The sequence below is a fragment of the Mus musculus genome, chromosome 5 (genome assembly GCF_000001635.26).
Source record: "Mus musculus strain C57BL/6J chromosome 5, GRCm38.p6 C57BL/6J".
In the NCBI taxonomy this organism is placed as follows: domain Eukaryota; kingdom Metazoa; phylum Chordata; class Mammalia; order Rodentia; family Muridae; genus Mus; species Mus musculus.
The window spans coordinates 143,127,803-143,151,020 of NC_000071.6; the positions used below are offsets into that span (position 1 = coordinate 143,127,803).

The 23,218-nt window shown below is 47.5% G+C and overlaps 1 long non-coding RNA gene and 1 pseudogene across 2 annotated transcripts, besides 1 other annotated feature; one reads left to right on the forward strand and one right to left on the reverse strand.

Annotated features, from left to right (window-relative positions):
- Positions 1,134-1,908: an enhancer, named in NCBI's record as "nonconserved acetylation island sequence M61 enhancer". NCBI's record gives its function as "enhancer in mouse EL4 T cells and human Jurkat T cells" and the evidence as "EXISTENCE:reporter gene assay evidence [ECO:0000049][PMID:17135569]".
- Gm38734 lies at positions 5,323-10,536 on the forward strand. 2 transcript variants are annotated; one of them, XR_003956005.1, is made up of 3 exons: positions 5,323-5,579; positions 5,660-5,810; positions 9,827-10,536. It is a non-coding gene; the product is annotated as a predicted gene, 38734 (long non-coding RNA). The 2 variants fall into 2 exon arrangements; XR_868667.1 differs by lacking the exon at positions 9,827-10,536 and adding an exon at positions 6,005-6,094.
- Positions 9,430-10,395, reverse strand: Olfr718-ps1 (olfactory receptor 718, pseudogene 1; annotated as a pseudogene).
- Positions 10,537-23,218: the final 12,682 nt, after the last annotated feature.

The following is a 23,218-nucleotide window of genomic DNA, read 5'->3' on the forward strand; positions in this document are numbered from 1 at the left end:
ATAGAACAAAACCTGGGTCCTCTCAGAGCAAGAGCAGCAAACTCTCTTCTCCAGCCTCTCGTTTCTTTCCTTTCCCATTTTAATCTTTGGTTCATCTCAAATGAATCGACTGGATGGAACTAAGACTGGCTGTCCTCTTGTTGCCACCAGCTACCCTGCTATCCCACCATCACACACTGGAGTCCTTCATCTGGCTTCCTGGCTCGAGATGCTCTCTGTACTTCACGCTGGCTTGGCATCTGTGGCTGGTTCTATTTCTAGATTTGATTCCCCCCATCCCCCTGCTTCCCTGTGGCGTCTACAAATAACAGTGTCTTGCTTTAATGACTAAAGCTTAAAATATGTCTCAATATATGGCAACCCGCCGCCTTTCAAGACTTGCCTGGCTTTCCCTAATATTTTCTCAAATGATACTCCGCTTGACTCAAACTTGAAGATGAGGGAAATGAATAGTGTTTTTATTGGTCGCGTGACTGGTTTATTGATGCACCCAGAGAAGATGGATGTGCTTAAATCTATCCAAGGAAATTAAATCTATCCAAGAGCAGGGATGTCTTTACGTTGGTTCACACTGTCTTTTGACATTCAAGCATATTATGTTTTATTGTTCCGATGAGCTCTGAATACTTCTTTTAAAGCCTATGACTCAGTTTCTTTATTTTAATTCATTCAACTTTTTAATGGAATAGCTTATTCTTTTGTATTTATTTCAAATAGGGTCTCCATTTTCCTTGGGTAACTTACTTTTTGCAAAGTTGACCAGGAGCTCCAGCTGTAACTGCAGCAGCTTCCTGCGTGCTGGGATTACCAACACTCCTGCGCTCAGTCCACATACATTCACCCATCCATCTTCCTCCCTTCTGTACTTCCACAGAGGTCATAGGATCCCCTGGAACCGAAGTTTTGAACAGCAATTGAACCCAAGTCCTCTGTAAAGCATTACGTGCTCTAGACCAGTGATTCTCAACCTGTGGTTTACAGGGTCTCCCCTCAAGAGGTCATTTCACAGGGTTGTCTAAGACCATTGGAAAATACAGATATTTACATTATGATTCATAACAGCAGCAAAATTACAGTTATGAAGTAACAACGAAATAATTTTATGGTTGGAGGTCTCAGCATGAGGAACTAATTTAAAGTGTTGCAGCATTACGAAGAAGGGTGAGAACTGCAGAGTCAGTGCCCCCAAGCGTTCAGATCTTTTTGACAGCTAATCCTACAAGATGGCTCCGGGGCCAATCTGCGTGGTATCCACGTGGAGCATCGCAACTTCCGGGACTAGGCATGCCATGAAAGAGTCTTCTGGTCAGGCCACAAGCTAACTGGGATGGGGGAATCGAGTCTTATACCGGGACCCTCCAGGCTGTAAGCGAAAAGATGTCATTGATGACCGGAAGTGCGTTGCCGCAATGTGCCGCGGTGACCTTTGGGAGTTGTATTCTCTTCACCCACTGTGAGGGTCCTCTTAGGCTTGTTTCAGGGGTCGGACTCGGAAGTGCACATTTCCGGACTCCAGGCAATACCATGGCAACTGCTATCCCATCATCTCCCAGAAGCACAGTTTTGCTCTCTGCTGGCTGTGCAGGGTACGGTTGCTAGTTGCTGGCTGCTGGCTTGCTGCAGAGCTGACTGCATTGTGCGCGGTCCGGATTGAGTGGTACATCTGGTATAGGAATGCTACATGTAGTGTGGAGCGTAGATCTGCCCCCACTATCATTTCACTGACCGTTTCTCCTTCAGTTCTACCTCCTCAGAGCCCATGGTCCACTGGAGGCTCACAGGTTTCATGACAGTATGAACACCAGAAAACTGCCCAGATATCACCCCCTCTTTCCCAAGGATGAATTACCTTTTATCCCTTCACTTGTAGCTTCATGATCCATCCCAGTACCTGAACGCAGTCCTGTCTACTCTTGTGGCTGGATCTCCCGGGGGAAGAGGGGCTGCTAAGGAAAGGCTGTGGACCCGTCCTTTTAGAGACTACTCCTTTCGTCCATAGTCTTCCCTGGCTGCTACTGACCCCATCTTACAGCCAGCAGTAAATGCAGAGTAGTGAGCAAAACCGTGGGAGGGTTTTTGAAAAGTGCTTTTTATTTCAGTGGTCTGAGCTGATTTGGAAAAAAAAAAAAACAAGCAAACAAAAATTTGTGGAGCTGGGTGGTGGTGGCGCAACACCTTTGATCCTAGCACTTGGGAAGCAGGAGGTGAATTTGTGAGTTTGAGGCCAGCCTGCAATACAACCTTTGTTCCAACAAAACTACCCCCTCAAAGAAAGAAAGAAAGGAAGAAAGGAAAGAAAGAAAGAAAGAAAGAAAGAAAGAAAGAAAGAAAGAGAAAAGGAAGGAAGAAGAAAGAAAGAAAAGATAAAGAAAAAGAAAAGGGAGAAAGAAGAAAGAGAAAGAAAAAGAAAGAAAAAGAAAGAAAGAAAGAAAGAAAGAAAGAAAGGAAGAAAGAAAGAAAGAAAAGAAAAAAAGAAAGAAAGGATTTTACAATTAAAAAAAATTATGTCCCTTGGGCCATTGGTGGTACATGCCTTTAATCCCAGCAACCAAGAGTCAAAGGCAGGTAGAGCTTTGTGAGTTCAAGACTAGCCTGGTCTATAGAGTGAGCTCCAGAATGGCCAGGGCTACACAGAGAAACTCTGTCTCACTCCCCAACCCCGCTCCAAAAAATTAATGTGTCTAGTTGCTTTACCTCCATGTGCATCTGGGCCCCGTGTGCATGCACTACCGTCAGACACCACAAGAGGGGGACAGATTCCCTGGAACAGGAGTTACAGACTTTGAGCAGCCACATGGGTGCTGGGAATTGAACCTGTGTGTCCTCTGCAAGAGAGCCAGTGCTCAGCCGGGCTTGATGGCACACACCTTTAATCCCAGCACTCGGGAGGCAGAGGCAGGCGGATTTCTGAGTTCGAGGCCAGCCTGGTCTACAAAGTGAGTTCCAGGACAGCCAGGGCTATACAAAGAAACCCTACCTCGAAAAACAAAAAACAAAACAAAACAAAAAAAAAAAGTGTGAGTGTGGAACGAGGGCTGGTAAGGTGGCTCAGTGGGTAAGGGTGCTTGCAGCCTAGCCTGACTACCTGAATTTAAGCCCCAGTTACAAGAAGAGAACCAAGTCCTATCGTTGTCTCCCGACTGTCAGGGATTACACAATTAGCAGAGAACAATCTGCACGGTGCAAAGAATGAAACTCAGGTCAGCATCATTTTAGCAGGTTCTGGAGATGAAGCTCAGGTTAGCCCCATTTTAGCAGGTTCTGGGGATGAAGCTCAGGTTAGCCCTGTTTTAGCAGGTTCTGGGGATGAAGCTCAGGTTAGCCCCGTTTTAGCAGGTTCTGGGTCAAAACTCTGAGTGTGACCTCACAGTTTACTTCTCTTACACGTTTAAGCACCGTACAACTTTGGAAAGAGACGGCTACTGAAAGAACTCAGTGGGGAAACCCCCACTCAGCTCCCGATTCGGCGTGCATCCAAGAATCACGAATAGAACACAACACCTTGATGTAACAACAAGAGGTATTTTAATGGCGGAGCTCCGGGTCGAAACGTATCTCACACAACAGGAGACAGTGGATTCGACCACGAGGCTTGGAAGCTAGGGGTTTTTATAGAAAAGGAGTGGGGCTGGGGGAGGAATTGGCGAGGTTTCACATGATTGGTCCATTTAAACGTCAGCAGCCTGTAACATTTAACTTAGGTCAGAGGGGTGGGAGATAGGGAGGCGATGGGCCTGCCCGGCATGTCCTGGTCTGTTCTGCTATGTTCTCAGCCCCAGGTTTCAAAGCTCACAAACAACTCTTTGGGCTATTTGACATACATTACATGAATTACAGTTTTATTTCCTTTCACTACGTGACAGTTATCACAACAAAGCTTTAGGTCTAGATACATAAACTCCCTTGCAAAGGAGCAAAGCCCCTGTGACCTTTAAGAACGAGTTCTCTCGTCTGATGAACAGGGCTAGGGCCTAGGGAGGAAGGCCTTGTAACAGCATAGGGATGGGTTGTATTGATGGAGGATGCAGAGTACACAGGACTCTCATACGCATGGGCTCCATCCACTGAGACTCAGCTCAGGATAGGGGTCTAGACAATGCCCGGGGTAGGGGTGGATCCAGGAAGGCCGGCTCCACAGAATGGCAAAAGATCACAGGCTGTTAAACAGCAAGCACCCCAGCCTTCTGGTGAAAGGGCGTCAGTCATTTTCTTCCCTTCATGGAGTCTGGTTCCTGCAAAGCTTTCTCTAAGCTGTGCCTCCTATGCCTGACCGCCATGCACTGCTGTAGCAGGTATGCTCACATGCACAAGTGCACACATACAAATGAATTATAAAATTACTTTAGGGCAGGAGAGATGGCCCAGTGGTTAAGAGCACTGACTGCTCTTCCAAAGGTCCTGAGTTCAAATCCCAGCAACCACATGGTGGCTCACAACCATCTGTAATGAAATCTGATGCCCTCTTCTGGTGTGTCTGAAGACAGCTACAGTGTACTTACATATAATAAATAAATAAATAAATAAATAAATAATCTTAAAAAAATAAATAAAATTAATGTGTACCTGATGTTTCTTGAATTTATTTTTGAGAACAGGGTTGCATATATTTTAAGTTCTTTTTTGTTTCTACTTTTATGGACAATGAAGTCTGGGGAATATTGTTCTTGGTATTTGTTGTTTGGTTGTCTGGTTTTTGTCATTGTTGTTGTTGTTTATATAGTAGAGTAATGAGCCCAGGGCATTGCATTTGCTCAGCAAGTGTTCCTCAGCCAGGCCAAATTCTGAGCCACATCTACACATATAAAAAGAACTGAAAGTAAATTCGTCAGTGGGCCTCTGAAGAGAGTGGCTGAGCAAGTGGTTGAGGCCAAGAGCTGCAGGGGTCCCCAGTGCCCTGGTGAGCTGTATCTATCATTTCTGGTTTTAAAAGGGCAGGCTAACGGGCTGCAGAGATGGTGGCTCAGCAAATAAAAGCATTTGCTTTGCACACGTGAGGGCGTGAGTTTGAATCCTCAGCACATTCTGGCAGCCCGTCTGTAATGCCACCTCTGGAGGTGGCGGCAGGTGGATGCCAACGGCCCATCAAGCCTAGTTAAAATATTTACGAAGAACTGGGGGCTGCTGTCGTTCAGGTAAGGCCAGAGGATCAGCCCCCAGTTCTGTAACAAGCAAAACCATACCTAGATTGTGTGTTTTAGATGTGGGGAAACAGCTCACCACCACTGGATCTGGTTCATTCTTTTCTGCTTCTGGGAGCCCGCGAAGAAAACCTCTGACCACAGTTTTCCTGTCATAGGTTTATCTTATCTCTGTGGTCGGTGAGAAGCCGCTGGGGGTATTTCCTTAAAGAAAAGTCAGCGCTGGTTTATCACTGCCTGTGCTCACTGACAGACGCCGAGGCCATCTCTGGGACTGCGGATTGGTCCGCACCTGGAATCACCTTCCTCATCTGGGTTCCCTAAGGCTCTGCCTAACCCCGAGATGCCGGGCTTAATTTCAAGATAATCACTTTACAGCCAGGCAGTTATTGTGCACACCTTTACTCCCAGCACTCAGGAAGTAGAGGCAGGTGGATCTCTGTGAGTTTGAGGCCAGCCTGGTGGGGGTGGGGTGGGGAGGGATCATTGTACAGAGTCGGTTCTCACCTTCTACCTCATAGAAGCAGGGTTTCTCCTGGTTCTGCTGCTGTAGAGAGCACTTCTGGCCGGCTGACTCATGAACTCCCTGGATAGAGTCTCTTGTCCCTACCTCCCGTCTTGCTGGTGGAGTGCTGTCATGACCGCCATCTCCTACCGAAAGCTGCTTTCTAGGTAAGTTCTGGAGATGAAGCTTGGGTTACCAGGCTTGTATGGCTCGTCAGAGCTTTTTATCCTCTGTGCCATCTCGTGGCCCTAATAATACAACTGCCTCTGCCTTTTTAATGTGTGGGCCACACTTGTTTTGGCTTTGCATTAATCAACACCAGAATCCACTGCATTCTGCTACAAATACGCTACTTTGTTAGGTTTTATTTTTGGCAGACCCAGGGCCTGGTGTTGAAAGACCCACAACGTGAGGACTCCCCCACGTTCTGACTCAGGAGAGGCGACACCCCAAAATCACCAACGAGAAAACGGTCTTGTTGCAAATTGCAAGAGGATTTTTATTCAAGAGCGCTCTCGGGCCCACGGTCATACACCACGCAGGGGTAGAGGACTGTGGCGCGCCGAGTAGCTGGGTAAGGGGGTATTTAAAGGAAGAAACCGAAACTCAAGGAAGTGGGGAGGGCTTTGTTGGAAGATACCAAAGATACCAGTTAAGAGTCACAAGGAAGTGTAAAGTTACAAGAGTCACAAGGAATACCAGGTAATTGTTAACTCTCAAGACAGCTTCTAAGAGCCCCTAACAATAGCACATTTGCATTGCAGGTTCTGGTAATGGCCAGGGTGACTTTCTTTGAATGAGCACTCTTTGAACCCAGGAAGCGGGTGGGTAGAGGAATGTCGCTATCTCTTTTATGATTAGCATACCTTTACAAAGGCCACATTCCCAAGCCTGGGCCTAAAGGCCTAGAATTCTGTTTTTACGTTGTTATACTTTCAGTGTATGCTAGACAAATGCTTTATACTCCAGTCCCTCACTGGGGGATTCTAGGCAGGGGCTCTACCACCGAGCCACAACCCCAGCCTCTCACTGGGGGATTCTAGGCAGGGGCTCTACCACTGAGCCATGCCCCCAGCCCCTCACTGGGGGATTCTAGGCAGGGGCTCTACCACTGAGCCACACCCCCAGCCTCTCACTGGGGGATTCTAGGCAGGGGCTCTACCACTGAGCCACGCCCCCAGCCCCTCACTGGGGGATTCTAGGCAGGGGCTCTACCACTGAGCCACACCCCCAGCCCCTCACTGGGGGATTCTAGGCAGGGGCTCTACCACTGAACCACACTCCTAGCCCCTAACTAGGGAATTCTAGGCAGGTGCTCCACCATTAAGCCACACCCCGAGACCCTCACTGGGGAATTTTAGGAAGGTGCTCTACCACTGAGCTAGAGTTATAGGCAGTCATTAGCTGCCCTGTGGGTTTGGGCAATCTTACTAGGTTCCTCAGAAAGAGCAGCAAGTACTCTTAATCTCTGTGCTATCTCTTCAGCCCAGAGTGATATATTTTCAAAGCTTTATTATTTATGTATGTATGTGGGTGCATTCATGCAGCATACAGATGCTTGAGTATCCATAATCAGCTTAGCTTATTTGCATACTTTGCGATGTATATGTCTTCAGTGTGCATTTGGATAGTTTTAAAAACGGTTTTTATTTATTGAAGGGTGGGGTGAATTTATAGAGATCAGACAACTTTTAGAGAATGGTTCGCTCCTCCCACCGTGTGCTACCCTACCTGGGCATTGAGCTCAGGCCTTCAGGCTTGACAGCAGGCACTTCGCCTGCTGAGTCATCTTCAGGCTTGACAGCAGGCACCTCGCCTGCTGAGTCATCTTGCTGGCCCAAACCAAGAAAAGTAGCAGCTTCAGGACCCGGGCAACATTTCTGACACTTCCTGGTCAACCCATGTGTCCCACCAGTCACTTTCAGAGCACTGCCCCTGCCCTTCACTTGCATGGGATTCTTTGGTGTATACTCTGTGTCTTGCTTTAAAGACTTGGCGCCATGTTTGTGTTGGCATTTTTGTTTCTGAGACTATTGTAGTTCATTCTTTCCAAGGCTGTGTCGTAGGCCACAAATACAGGACCTGAATATTCCACGAATATGCCATAGGTTATTGATAGTCTACATTTGCAGATAGTTTAAAAAGATTATCATTGCGAATATGTGTCCATGTCGTCAGGTGGGGTGTGCGTGCCCTGGTGGGTTTGTAGAGGTCCAATGACATTGTGGGATGAGTATCTCTATCTTTGCATGGGTTCAGAGGTTCAAACTCAAGTTGTGAGGCTTGCTCAGCAAGCCACTCTACCCACTGAGCCCTCTCATTGGCCCACATTTGTGGATTCTTATTTCTACTTTTCATAGTGCAAAGGATGCTTCTATGAGCTTTTTATGCTTTTTGTTTTGTTTTTTGTTTTTCGAGACAGGGTTTCTCTGTATAGCCCTTGCTGTCCTGGAACTCACTTTGTAGACCAGGCTGGCCTTGAACTCAGAAATCCACCTGCCTCTGCCTCCCGAGTGCTGGGATTAAAGGCGTGCACCACCACGCCCGGCCTTTTTATGCATTTTAAAAAAATATTTATTATTATATGTAAGTACACTGTAGCTATCTTCACACATACCAGAAGAGGGCATCAGATCTCATTACGGATGGTTGTGAGCCACCATGTGGTTGCTGGGATTTGAACTCAGGACCTCCAGAAGAGCAGTCAATGCTCTTAATGGCTGAGCCATTTCTCCTGTCCCTTTTTATGCATTTATCTAAGAGCTACTATTTGGCTAGGACTTAAGAGCATCAAAGCAGAAGTTGGGTTTGCCCCCGGGTGGCCTTTGGTAGGCACTAATGATATTTTTAAGATTTAATTTTACTAATTTTCTTTCTTTCATTCCTTCCCTTCTTCCTTCTCTTTCTTTCTTTCTTTTTTTTTTTAATTTAAGACCGTTTTTTTTTTGTTTGTTTGTTTGTTTTTTTGTAGCCCTGGCTGTCCTGGAACTCTCTTTGTAGACCGGGCTGGCCTCAAACTCAGGATCTCCCTGTTTCTGCCTCCCAAGTGCTGGGATTGAAAGTATGGCTCTCCACACCTGGCCCTTTCTATTTTTATTTTGTTTGATTTTCTTCAAGACAAGGCTTCTTTGTGTGGCCTTGGCTGTCCTGGAATTTGCTCTGTAGACCAGACTGGCTTCAAATTCAGAGAGCCACCTATATCTACCTCTCTGGTGCTGGGATTAGAGGCGTGTACCACCACAGCCTGGACCTTTCTGTACTTTTAAGATGGGGACTCATGTACTCCATGCTGCCACGTAACTGTGTGGAGGACCTTGAACCTTTGCCTGCACCTCCCACCACCTATGATTACAGGTATAAGCCACCGGAGTTTCTTTTGTCTTGTTTTCCAGACAGTGTCTCCTTGTGCCAGCTCAGCCTGGCCCTGGATTTTCAGTCCTTCTGCCTTTGCTTGCTGAGGGCTACAGTTACAGGTGTGAGCCTCCATACTTGGTTCCCACTACCATTTTTTGGTTGTGACATCTTGGACAGCAGATGCCACCAGCATCCAGTGAGTGTAGACCTGAGGTGTTGTTGAATGTCACAGTTTACAGGGTATCTCCCCACAGCAAAGAGCTACGTCGTTCTAAATGGGTGCGGGAACATTGCTAACCTGCTAGTTCAGTTTGGAGGCCTTTGGAAGCTATTACCAAGCTTACATCAGGCACGTGATGGGGAGGCTGTGGATGATAACTCCGAAGCAGTGCAATTTCCATCAGTGGCTCTAATACCACCTGGCATCCATAGCTAGACAAGATCAGCTTGCTGGACCGTCCCCATCGTCCTCTGGCTGACCACACGCTGGAGGGCACCCTGCATGTCCCGGTTGCGCAGCGTGTAGATGGCTGGGTACAGCAGCGGTGTGAGGTTAATGTAGATGAGCGACACCAGCTTATCTTCCTCCAGGGAGCGGCTGCTCAGGGGTCTGGCGTACATGGCTGTGGCACAGCCATAGTGGAGCACAGCCACTGTGAGATGGGATGCCACTGTGTTGAAGGCCTTGCGGCGGCCCGCGCTATCCCCCACCCCCAGGATGACCACCAGAACTCTGGTGTAGGACAGCAAGATAAGGATTAGAGGCAGCACCAGCAGAAGCATACAGGCCGCCAGTAACACGTGTTCCTGAAGCTCCCGATTCCCACAGGCCAGCACGAGCACCGCGGGGAGATCACAGAAGACATGATTGACAAGGCCACCGTGGCAGAAAGGCAGCTGGAATATAGCCATGGTAAGGCCTAAGGCTAGGATTGAGCCACCCAAACAACAGCAAGCTAGAAGGGCCCAACAGAGTCCAGAGGTCATGAGCTGGGGGTAGTAGAGAGGGCGGCAGATAGCCAGGTAGCGGTCCAAGGCCATGGCTGCCAGCAGCAGGCACTCTGAGCCACCGAGAGCCACGAATAGACCCATCTGGGCAGCACAGGTGGAGGGTGCTACTGCCTGGCCACCAGGAGGCAGGAGGAAGCCAGCCAGCATCCGCGGGGTGAGTACCAGTGTGTAGGCCACCTCTACTGCAGACAGTGAGCCCAGGAAGAAGTACATGGGTGTGTGCAGGGTGGGTTCTGCCAGGGCCAGGCCCAGAATTAGCAGGTTCCCAGCCAGAGTGGCCAAGTAGAGCGGCAAGAGGAGAGAGAACAGCAGCACTCGGAGGCCCTGGGGCCACCCCGAGAAACCTAGGATAACAAACTCCTGCGGCACTGTCCAGTTGGGCTCAGACCAGTGACTCAAGGTGGGGCCTGGTGGAAGACAAGCCAGAGAAAAGCGTCATGGTGGACACCTTCCTCCGAAGACCCAGGTGTCCCTACCTTCCTTCTCCTGCACCCAAGAATTCCGTGTCAGGTCTCTATAGCCCATGCTATGATGGTTCTTTATTTCTTTTCTTTTTTAATTTTTATTATTTATTTATTTAGGTTTTTCGAGACAGGGTTTCTCTGTCTCGACTTGGTTGTCCTGGAACTCACTCTGTAGACCAGTCTGGCCTCAAACTTAGAAATCCACCTGCCTCTGCCTCCCAAGTGCTTGGATTAAAGTGCTTGGATTAAAGGCGGTGGTTCGTTTTATTTTACTACTAATTTTTATTATGTATATCTAAGTGTTCATGTGACCTGCAGGGGGGTCAGAAGAGGGAACTGGAACCCTCAGAGGTGAAGTTACAGGTGGTTGTGAGCTGCCCAGTGCTGGTACTGGCAACAGAACTTGAGTCCACCTGAGAATAGCCAAAGGTCTTTATGAGCAATAGCCCTGCGTTTATGAACTGAGCCCCAATGGCTAGTAAGCCTGTCTTAGGATGGACTTGCCTCTTCACGCCACACCTTTTGTGTTCAAAGGCACCCTAAGCATTTCCACTCACACGCCAAATTCCCTCTGGTCCTACTTGGACCTGACACAGGGTTTTCAAGGCAAGTTTCCCTTTTTTTCTGGACACAGAGCTGACCAGAACTGGAAATAGGTAGTCCTGGATCAAGTCTCTCTCTCGCACCTTCAAGTATAATGAGGAAGGGCTGGAGAGATGGCTCAGTGGTTAAGAGCACTGACTGCTCTTCCAGAGATCCTGAGTTTGATGCCCAGCAACCACATGGAGGCTCACAACCACCTGTAATGGGATCTGACGCCCTCTCCTGGCACACAGGTGTGCATGCTGATAGAACAGTCATATACATAAAATAAGTAAATTAATAAATACTTTTTTTTTTCTGAAACAGGGTTTCTCTGTGTAGCCCTGGCTGTCCTAGAACTCACTTTGTAGACCAGGCTGGCCTCGAATCAGAAATCCACCTGCCTCTGCCTCCCGAGTGCTGGGATTAAAGGCGTGCGCCACCACCACCCGGCAATAAATACTTTTTTAAAAGTATAACAAGGAGGCACGCCCTGCCAATGGAATCTCATACCACATTTTCTTCTCTTCTCATGCTCTTCATTTCTGACTCCTGGATAACCACGACTCACCCTTATGGGTCCTTTCACTCCCAACACAATTTATTTTCAACACCACAATTTAAAGCTGGTGTGCATGTATTTGTATGTATGCACACACACATACGTGTATGTGTGTGCACGGGTGTGTGGGGACCACACGTCTGCAACAGGTGGCTTCCTCAATCCCTCGTCATCTAGTTTTAAGACAGGGTCCCTCACTGAAACTGGGGCTTGGGAACTCTGCTAAACTACCTGGTCAATAAGCCCCAGGGATTCTTCCATGCCGGGCCTTACGGGCATGTGGCACCATGCCTGGCTTTTTAATGTGGGTGCTTGGACTTGAACTTAGGTCCTCATGCTTGCAAACAAGCACTTTGGTGACTGAGCTATCTTGAGATTCACTTTTTTCTTGAAGCAAGGTCTCTGTATGTAGCTCAGGCAGGCTTCAGACTCATGATCCTCCTGCCTCAGCCTTCCTAGTGCTAGGTTTATAGGTGTGTACCACCACACTTGACTGTCCTTCTAACGACTTCACAGCACCGACTCTAGTGAGTTTTTGTCAAGAACAGTGCAGAATCAAGATCTAGAACCCCCCAGTGATGGGCTGGGGCGTGGCTCAGTGGTAGAGCCCCTGCCTAGAATTCCCCAGTGAGGGGCTCAGAGTATGGGTCAGTAGTAGAGCCCCTGCCTAGCAGGCATGAGGCCCTGGATGCTGCCCCCAGAACTGCCAAAACAAAGTTCTATTCAATCCCCAAGGCTGTACTTGTGTGCCTGTTCCCAGGCTGAAGCCACAGTTGTCATTTCACCATTAACCTCAGTGTTCTGAGATGGACAATCTGAGCTGTCTGCATTATTTGCTGAATTACTGAAAGTAAACAGACCCATTGCTTGGTCCTCAATCCTCACACATTTCCTTGGAACCCCTACTTGCTATCCTGACCTGAGTTTCCAGCCCTGGGATCTCAGAGAGCCGCTGGCCTCGACTTTCCCCACAGTGATTATTCCACATTCTGCTGAACTCTCCCTAAACACATTCTTGGCACTTCCTATCACTGGAACTATTATTAGACTCAGCTGGGATGTTAAACTCATCACTTTCCTATCCAACATGTCCCTGGACTGTTAGAACTGATCCATTTCCACACTCAGCTACCAAAGGTCATATTAATGATGGCATGCATTTCTCCTCTTCCTCTTCTTATCCTCCACACCTTAACATTTTCCTGCAATATCTTCACCACCACCACCATCATCACCATCATTACGATGACCATCATTATCACCTTTACCATCATCACCATCATCACATGTGTGTGGGATGCTCCTTCAGATGGAACCCAGGACCCTTCTGAATGCTATACAAGTGTTCTACCATCAAATGGTATCCCTACCCCTTGGCGAAAGTCCAGGCTGGCCTCAAACTCTAAAACCTTGTACTGCAGCTTCCTGCATACAGGCATATGCTATTTCATCTATTATTTTATCTTACCTTACTTTGAGGAGCCTGAAATATCTTTAGAGGGTGCAAACATTCTGCCACAGAGCACAATCTCTAGTACTTCCTGAAAACGACCTCAAGCTCTGGGGCTGGAGAGGTGGCCCAAGACATGGGAACAAACTGTCTTGTGAGCATGGGGACCTGAGTTCAATCTCTAGGACCCACTCATTGTTTTAAAGCTACACTGTACAAGCCTGCAACCCCAGCACTGAGGAGGTAGACACGGCAAGCAAAAGACCCTGTCTCAAACACACACACACACACACACACACACACACACACAAAGTTTGCTCAAGCTCATCTCTCCCAAGAAGCTCAACTGGCGGGGTCCAGTCTCCACTCACCCACCTACCTTCTCCGTCATGAGACCGGGCGAGCAGGCTGAGGTGGAGCCCCACCATCAGTGCAGCTGTCCCCTGTCCTCAGCCACTGGTCCCTGTCCTCACAGGAGGCTCGTGATGGACTAAGGTCATGTTGTAGAGCTCAGCCACACAGGGAGCCATGAGGTCAGTTCTCCCACGCTCACCTCGAGCTGCTGTGCTGGACGAAGTCAGAGCCCACTGCAAAATGAGAGGCCTTTTTATGTCTCTTGTGCATCTGCTATTTTGTGTCACTTTAAGAAGCTGAGTTTGTGGGTATGTCTTTATTTTCAAAATAAACTGTTGTTGTTGTTTTTTTTAATTTTTATTTTTTGATCTTTTTGAGACAGGGTTTCTCTGTGTAGCCCTGGCTACCCTGGAACTCTCTCTGTAGATCAGGCTGGCTCAAATTCAGAGACTCACCTACTTTTGCTTCCCTGAGTGCTGGGATCAAAGGCGTGTACATCACTGCCCAGCTATAAACTGTCTTTTAAAGTGTGTGTTTGTGTGTGTGTGATTGTGTGCACTTGTCAGTGTGCAGCGAGTGTCACCCTGGCTAGAGGTCATCCTGGGGATTGTCCTCAACAATAAATGAGATACAAAGGATTTATGTCATTTATGTGCCTTTGTCTCTGTGTGTGGATGTGTGCATATGCGTGTGGGTGTCCAAGCAAGCCAAAGAGGGCGTTGGATTCCCTGGATCTGGAGTCTGCAGTTGTGAGTCATGAAATGTATGTGCTGGTAACTGAACGCGACCAGAGCTCTTAGCTGCCAAGCCCTCTTTCCAGCCTCTCCATCTTACTTTTTGAGGCAGGGTCTCTCCCTGGATCCAGAGTGCACTGATTTGGCTGGGCTGGTTGCCCTGCCAGTCCCCACCTCTGCCTCCCAGCGCCGAGGCTGCAGACACCCTTTGCTACCTGTGACCTTTACAGGGATGCTGGGGATCTGAACATGGGGTCCTCATTGCTGTTTCATGGCAAGCACTTTATCCACGGTCATCTCTCCAGCCCCCATTCTATTTGCATTAAACGTAATTTAGGCTTTTCAAAAAATATCCTAAAAATATTAAGACATGTGGCACAAACCTGAAATCCCAGCACTGGAGACATTGATACAGGAGGATCGTGAGTTCAAGACCAGCTTGGGTTCAAAAATGAACTCCTGTGTCAAAACTACCAGTGGGGACAGCAAGTTGGTTCAGTGGGTAGAGGTCCCTGCTGCAAGCCTGACAACCTGAGTTTGATCCCCAGGACCCACAGTGGGAGGAGAGAACCGATTTCCCCAAGTTGTCTTCTGCTCTATACGCAATAAAGGAATAAATGGATTTTTTTTCCCCTGAAGGTGGTAGGATACTCCTTTAATCCAAACACTCATGAGGCAAGGCAAGCAGATCTCTGTGACTTCCACACCAGTTTGGTCTACAAAGCAAATTCCTGGTGTGTGTTTTGAGTCAGGATTTCTCTGTGTAGCCCTAGTTGTCCTGGAACTTGCTCCTGTCCTGGACCAGACTAGCCTCAAACTCACAGATCCACCTGCCTCTGCCTCTGCCCCTGCCTCCTAAATTCTGGGATTAAAGGCATGTACCACCCCACTTGGCTGAAACATACCTTTTTATGTTTTAATAAAGATTTTTGTTTTATCTGTGTGGGTGTTCTGCCTATGTCATGTCTATGAACTACCTACATGGAGTACCCAAGGAAGCCAGAAGAGGACATAGGGTCCCCTAACACTGGAGTTAGAGATGGTTGTGAGCCACCATGTAAGCCAGGTCCTCTGGAAGAGCAACCAGTGCTCATAACCACTGAGCCATCTCTCTGAATTTATGTTTTTATTTACCATTTAAAAGTGAAGTTTAAAAGACATTTTGATTTTTTTTCAAGAGCCCTTGAACAAGTCTAAAGGCCTGGTAGGGTGGCACATGCCTACAATTCCAGCACGTGGGAGGCTGAGCCAGGAGGATCTCAAGTTTGAAGGGTTTGCTCGGACCCCATAATGAGGCCCTATTTCAGTTTCCCTAACTGAATAACTAACTGAATAACTAACTAACTAGTTGGACGGCTGACATTATCATTATCATCTTGGAAAATAAAAATAAAGCCAAGTATGGTGGCACAGACTAATCCCAGCACTCAGGAGGCAGAAGCAGGTGGATCTCTAGGAGTTCAAGGCCAGCCTGGTCTACAGAGGCAGCTCTAGGTCAGCCAGGGCTATATAGTAGCTATATGTTTCAAAAAACAATCCTCCTCATCAGCTTGGCTTGTTGCTCAGTGGTAGAACACCGGCCTAACGTGCAAAGCCTTGAGTCAGTTGTCAGCACCACAGGAGAGAGAAGAAAAAGAGGGAAGCCGTTGACTTAATTTAGAGAGAGAAGCCAGTTAGCGGAGTGGGATGGGAATGTTAATATAGGATAACATGGTGGCAGTTTTGGACAGATCTTAGAAGAATTTTTGACCAGTGTAACTAACCCAAAGGCTCTTTTGAGCCAGTGAGATGGCTCAGCTGGTAAAGGCACTTGCTACCAAGTCTGATGATCCAAGTTCAGTCCCTAGGACCCACACGGTAGAAGGAAGAGAACCGAGTCCTTGCAAGTTGTTCTCTGACCCCCATATGCATGCTGGGGCATGCATGTGAACACTAATATGTATGCACACGCACACATGAATAAATAAATGTAAAGAGCAAACAAAGTCTCTTCCCAGTGGTCCCAATGTGTGTAGCTGTCTGTACATGTGTGTTTATGCATACTGCATTCTGCTCTGGGGTAGCCTCAGGTAACAGTGAGCTCTGGAATGTTCTGGGGTAGCCTTAGTTATCTGAGCTCTAGAACTAGAGTCAGAGTTTTGGTCTTTGATGTGGTATGTTGTTGTTGTTGAAACAGGGTCTCATGTAGCCCAGGCTGGCCTAGAGCTCAGCACATAACTGAGGATAACCCTGAACTCCTTGTACCTCCTCCTCCCTGATTGCTGGCATGACAGGCATGTGCTGCCATGCTTAGCTCCTGTGCACACAAGGCAAGCGCTCTACCAACTGAGCCAGTCCTTAGCCCTTTGATGTGTCATGTTACCCAACTCACGTTTCTCCCTTAGGTACCAGATACCTCACCTGAGGGGTCTGATGAGACTCTGGGGGTCACCTAAGATTCAGTTGAGATCATACTTACCGGGCATCAGAGATCATAGTGAGAGCCCCATCTTCTCAGACACCGGCGGCATCCTCAGCCTACAGGGTGGTGGCAGTGATTGTACTGATGACCTGTGTGATGCACCCAGCAGAAGGGTCCCTACAGCTTGGAAGCACCATTAGATTAAACAAACAAATAGGGCTGGTAAGGTGGCTCAGAGGATAAAGGCCACCAAGTCGGCCAACCTGAGTCCAATCCCTGGGACCCATTTGCAGGATAGAACTGACTCTCTGAACTTGTTCTCTGACTGCCACACAAGCATTGTTCATTTGCTCATGCACACGCGTGTGCACATACACATGCATACACACATGTGAGTGTGTGCATGTGCGCGCGCACACACACAGAGCAACCAAATAAATATAATAAAAGTTAAAAATAAACATTGGGCATGGTGGGATACACCTTTAAACCCAGCACACGGGAGACAGAGCAGGAAGGTTTCTGTGAGTGTGTGTGTGGCCAACTTTGTCTATATAGTGAATTCCAGGCCAGTCAGGGCTACGTAGTGAAGTCTTGTCTTATAAACAAATGATAAAGAACAGACAAGGCTAACACATCAAGATGTGGTTGGCTGTCCCTTGGCTCTCTGCCCACCCCATACCTGTATGCCACATCTCACATGCAAATATTTATCTGGACAGATGGAGCAAGGTGTGGAAGAGAGCAGGAAGCAGGGCAGGGGCTTGTAACAGATCCAGGCTCCATTCACTGGTTGCCTTGACACTAAGACCCTGATGCACTTAATGCTCCAGCCCAGGACAAGGGACATGGGTAAAGCACGTGCTATGTAAGCCCACAGACCCGAGTTCAGTTCCCCAGGTCCCATGTAGACGTCAGATGCAGTAGTGATTCATTTGTAACTGAGGTGCTCCTGTATGGAGACGGGAGTTTGGTACAGGAAAACACGTGGGCGATGGCAGGCCAGCCAGCCTGCTGTATGCAGTGGTGAGCAACAGAGATGCTACCTCAAGGCGAGAGGCGAGGACTGACCTTTTGTCCTCTGACCACCACATGCACAATCTGGCATGGGCACACACATACATGCACACATGCTCACACCCACACTACTTGCACATGCACACACCCACACACGGATTCTAGCCCTTTTCTCTCTCTCTCTCTCTCTCTCTCTCTCTCTCTCTCTCTCTCTCTCTCCTCTCCCATCCCTACAGTTCAATGCTTTCCTGGGTCTGGACATCTCTTCCAACTTCAGTGGCCGTGTTTCCACCTTCTCTCTAAGCACTGATGGGAAGAAGGGAATGGAATGAGAACAGTGGCCATCACTGCAACTGATGTCACTGACACTGCTGAGCGGTCACAATGTACAAGTGATGCACTATCCTTGAACAGTATCCATTCCTACACTGTTAACAGCTTATGATGCTGCAAGACAATTATGTAATAGGCATTATTACTGATTTGTAGAGGAGGAAGCTGACATCAGAGAGGGTGACTTATCAAAGGGGAGACACACAGCCTTTCCTTGCCCTAGTATTATTCCGGATGCTGATATTGGGGGGAGGAAGGACTTGCTGCACCCTATCTCTCTCATATGCCTGGATCTCTCCATCTACATGAGGAAGAAATGAAATACAGCAAAGGACTTTGAGGTGAAAAGATGCAGGATTGGAAAGACTATAGCCAGGGGCTGGATGGGAGGCAGGGTATGCCTGCTCACAAAGCATGACAGGCAAATGAGGGATGGAGACAGGTGTCTTTGATGGAGCAGCCCAATCAGGTGGCTCAGAGGACTCTGGGCTGCAAGACAGGGATGGGATGACAGAGAGAGAGAGATTGAGAGGAAAAGATTTGAGAGGAAAAAAAAATCACAGAGAGAGAGGGGGGAGAGAGAGAGAGAGAGAGAAGAGGAAGGAGATATTGAGAGACAGATAGTAGATAGATAGATAGATAGATAGATAGATAGATAGATAGATAGATATCTGGTAGGAAAAAGATTTGTGTGTATGTGAGAGAGAAACAGAGGAGAGATTTAGAGAGAGGAGAAGGACTAAAAGACAGAAGAGAAATTTGAGAGGAAAAGACAAGAGGGAGGAGACATAAAGGTTAAAGAGATTAAGAAAAGAGAAAGAAATAGAGGAAGAGGTGGGGGGCTGAGAAAGAAAGATGAACTAGGGAGGCAGAGAGAAATTCAAAATAAAAGAAGTCAAAGAGGGAGGGAGAGAGGGAGAGAGAGACAAGAGGAGAGAGAGAGAGACAAAAAGAGAAGAGAGAGAGAAGAGAGTGTTTGGGAAGGAAAAGGTGAGAGAGAAGAGAAGAGGGAGGCAGGGAAGAGGGAGAGAAAATAAGAGATTTACCATGGAATTCACAAAGCATGGGTTTCTACTGGAAAATTCCGCTGGAAGCTTTGCACTTCAACCCCTGGCAGGCACACTCTGCAGAGAGCCATCTTCTCTGGCTCCTCCCCTGCCGTCCCTGGACAAGAATGACCAGCATATGGAATATTAACCTAAGAAGACGCCCAGACGCAAGCCCCTGAGTCACCCCTCTGACCCCTAGCCTTCTGCTTGGCCAGGCCTCTGTCCACATATCGACCCTGGCAACAGTGAGAAGTCCCACTTAGAATCTGAGGTTTGCATCAATGAGGGGACTTGGATCCAGGCTAAAAGGCTAAGCCCCGTCCATCAACACACAGACCCACCACAGCTACTTTTAAAATTCTCCCCCACCCCTCTGTTCTGCCTCAGTCTTCATTGGCAAATTTTCCAACAGCACGAATATGTCCTGATCCTCAGTTTCTCTTAGATCTCGTGCGCGTGCCTCTAACATCAGAATATCTATCATTTTCTCACCTGGAAACATACTTATTCTTCAAAGTCCACATCAAACAAATATAACTGAAAATAATGCAAACAAAAATGAGAAAATAACAGTATCACTCATGGAAGGCTTTTTGTAGAAACAGAAGCAGGCTGACCCTATCACATCCCATCTTCTGACTCCCCTGATATCCCAACTTCTTCCAAAGCATGGTCGAGATTCTTACTCTAAGTTAGGAAAGCGATGCTTAATGGGTTTCCCAGGGCCCACTTAAGGGTCTAGCTTGAGCTAAAGCCCCAGAGTCTCGTTAGCACCTCCTCTCCCCCACTGTGATGTCTGAGGGGTATGAAGGGTCTCAGAAGGATGAAGCTTGAGGGACTGGAGGGAGAGGAACATGGGAAACCAGAACTTTAGTATCTTGGGAGAGCCTGAAAGTTCTGGTCCAAGGAGACAGGAAGGCTGTGTCCCAGCAGTGACGGTGACGGGCAGATCTGGCAGAGACTGGACCCCAGGGGACAGAGTAGCCCAGAGCACTTTGAGGAAAAGCTTCCCAGAGAAAGGAAGGAGAACTCCCTACTTCTCTGTTCAAGTTTTTATAAAGTTTACCAAAAGTTTGAACCCAGTAGTGGTCAAGAGTCTCATAGTTTAGAAGACCTTGACTAAGCATGATGTCAATCAAAGGCCAGGTGGTGGGGTTGCACACCTTTGATCCCAGCACGTGGGTGGCAGGGGTAGGCAGATCTCTGAATTTGAGGCCAGCCTGGTCCATAGAGTGAGTTCCAGAACAGCCAGGGCTACACAGATTGTAATAAACTCGCAGTAAACAATGGTTAGAGATCTATCCACTGGCTAGCATCCTCTGGGAAAGCCTGAGTTCAAATAAGAAGCCACAAAGGGCTGGAGGCCTGGAGAAGCCCATGCTTGCCGCACACACACTAAGGGTCTGAGTCTGATGGTCTACAATTTGTGTAAAAAGCTAGGCACTTGGGGCTGGAGAGATGGCTCAGTGGTTAAGAGCACTGACTGCTCTTCCAGAGGTCCTAAGTTCAATTCTCAACAACCACATGGTGGCTTACAACCATCTGTAATGGGATCTGATAGCCTCTGCTGGTGTGTCTGAAGACAGCTGCAGTGTACTCATACATAAAATGAATAAATAAATCTGGAGAAAAAAAAAAAGAATCTGGTTAAAAAAAAAAAAAAAAGCTAGGCCCAGCAGCACACACTTGCAATCCCAGCACTGGGGAAGCAGAGGCAGAAGGACCCCTGGGGTGGCTGGGCAGCTTGCCTAATCCAACCAGAGAGCTCCTGCTTCCATGAGAGACACTCGATTGACACCCAGCCTTGTCCTCTACCCTTCAGTGCATGTGTGCATGCATGTGTACACACACACACACACACACACACACACACACACACACACACACAGATGAAGTCAGAACAACCCAATACTTCCTCTAATCCCAGCATAAATGCAGACAGAAGAGAGAAACCACTTGGTTTGTTCTGTATCACCTTATCTGCAAGGCCAGCACAACCTAGAGAAGAGCGAGTCACCTCAGCCACAAGTTTCCCCACAGGAGACTGAGGAGGATCTCCACTGTCTTCACCGCCAGGGGCTCCAGCAGCCCTCTCTACTGCCACACCCTCACATAGCTTTCTCTGCCAAGGACCTTTGTTGTCTTCACTGAAATGAACACCAGTTACAGGAGCTTCCTAGAGTTCATGCCGTTGTTCTTTCTTGGGGCAGGAGCACCACACCCTGGACCTCTGGACCAAGCATCACCGTGACTCCCACATTAGCAATCCAATCTGCTGGTAAAAGTCTTTATTTACCCAAGCCGGTCCATGCAACCTGGAACAGCTCATGTGTGTGTGTGTGTGTGTGTGTGTGTGTGTGTGTGTGTGTGTGTCTGTATCTGTCTGTGTGTCATGCATGTGTCTGTTTACCCATCCATGCATGATAGGTGTTGTGTCTTCCTCAATTGCTCACCACCTTATTTTGAGACAGTGTCTCTAGTTGAAACCGGTGGGAGCTCACAGATCTGAGCTAGAGTCACTAGCTGGTGGTTCCCAGAGACCGACTTGTCTCCACCTCCCCATAACTGAGGTTACAGGGACACACTACAGCACCTGTCATATCCATGGGTGCTGCGGATCTGAACTCAAAGTCCCCATGCTTATGTGGCAGCCATGTTACCTGCTGAACTATCTTCCCAGTTACCCAGCTGCTTCTTCAAATGCACAGATAATACCATACGGCTGTAAGGAAAACACACACACACACACACACACACACACACACACACACACACACACACGGTACTAGGACACTGGTAAGTAAGCTCCAGAAACGGATCCTAAATAAGAGATCTCTGTACCACCTAAAAAGGAATCCCAAATAATGGGCTGGAGAGATGGCTCAGTGATTAAGAGTGCTAACTGCTCTTTCAGAGGACCTGGTTCCAATGCCCAGTGCTCACCTGACAGCTCACTATAGTCTGTAACTCCAGTTCCAGGGAATCTGATGCCCTCTTCTGGCCTACAGATGTACTGCACACACATCATGAACAGACACAAACAAAACACCCATACTCTTAAAATAATGAAATACCTTCATTTAAAATTTAAATAATTGTCATAAAGATGCTCAAAAGCATGACTCAGCAATGGGAAAGGAATGCATGAATAAAATGAGAGTTTAACAAAGAGATTGAAGCCATCTTATAAGTAAAATGGCCAGGTGGTCTGGTGAGATGGTTCAGTGCTTAAGAGCACAAACTGCTCTTCCGGAGGTCCTGAGTTCAATTCCCAGCAACCACATGGTGGCTCACAACTATCCATAATGGGATCTGATGCCTTCTTCTGGTGCATCTGAAGTCTACAGTTTACTCATATACATAAAATAAATAAATAAAACCTTTAAAAAAAGACCAGGTGTTTTTTTAAACTGTTCTTTCATTTATTATCTCATGTACATGGGTGTTTGCCTGCTTGTCTGTATGTGCACTTTGTGTGTGCAGTGCACATGGGGGCCAGAAGAGGGCGCGGGAGGCCAAGTGGGAAATCAACAATGCTCACCAAACCTTAGGTTAAATAGGTAGGAAAAAATGGGAGGAGATTCAAATAAATAAAACCAGGGTGTAAAGACATCACAGCAGATGCCCAAGAAATAAGAAGGCTCATAAGGGATTATTTTGAACAATTTTATAATAACAAATTAGATAACACAGAATAAATTAATAAATGGCTAGGAACACAGAAATTATTGAAACAGAATGGAGAAGGAAACACAGCTAACAAGGTCAAATTTCAACAGGAAAGTCCAGGACTATGCAGCTCTAGTGGTACATTCTATCAAACATTCATAAAGAATGGGCTGCCAGGGGATAGTGGATCATACCTTTAGTCCCAGCACTCAGGAGGCAGAGCCAGGCAAATCTCTGTACCATCAAACCAGAGAGTTCCAGGATGGCTATATAGTGAGACCCTGTCTCCAAATAAGAGCGGCAGGATCTGGAGATCTAATTACCAGCAGACAGCTTTGTAGTTAAGAACACACAGTAATTCTGCAGAGAATTCATGTTTAGTTCCCAGCATCCACATCTGTCAGCTCACAATCACTTGTTACCCCAGCGTCAGGGGATCTGACACCCTCTTCTGGCTCCTGTGAGCACCTACACCCACATGTAAACACACACACACACACACACACACACACACACACACAGACACACACACACACACATCCATGCATACACCACTGCCACCAACACAATTGAAAGTAAATCTTCAAAAAAAAAA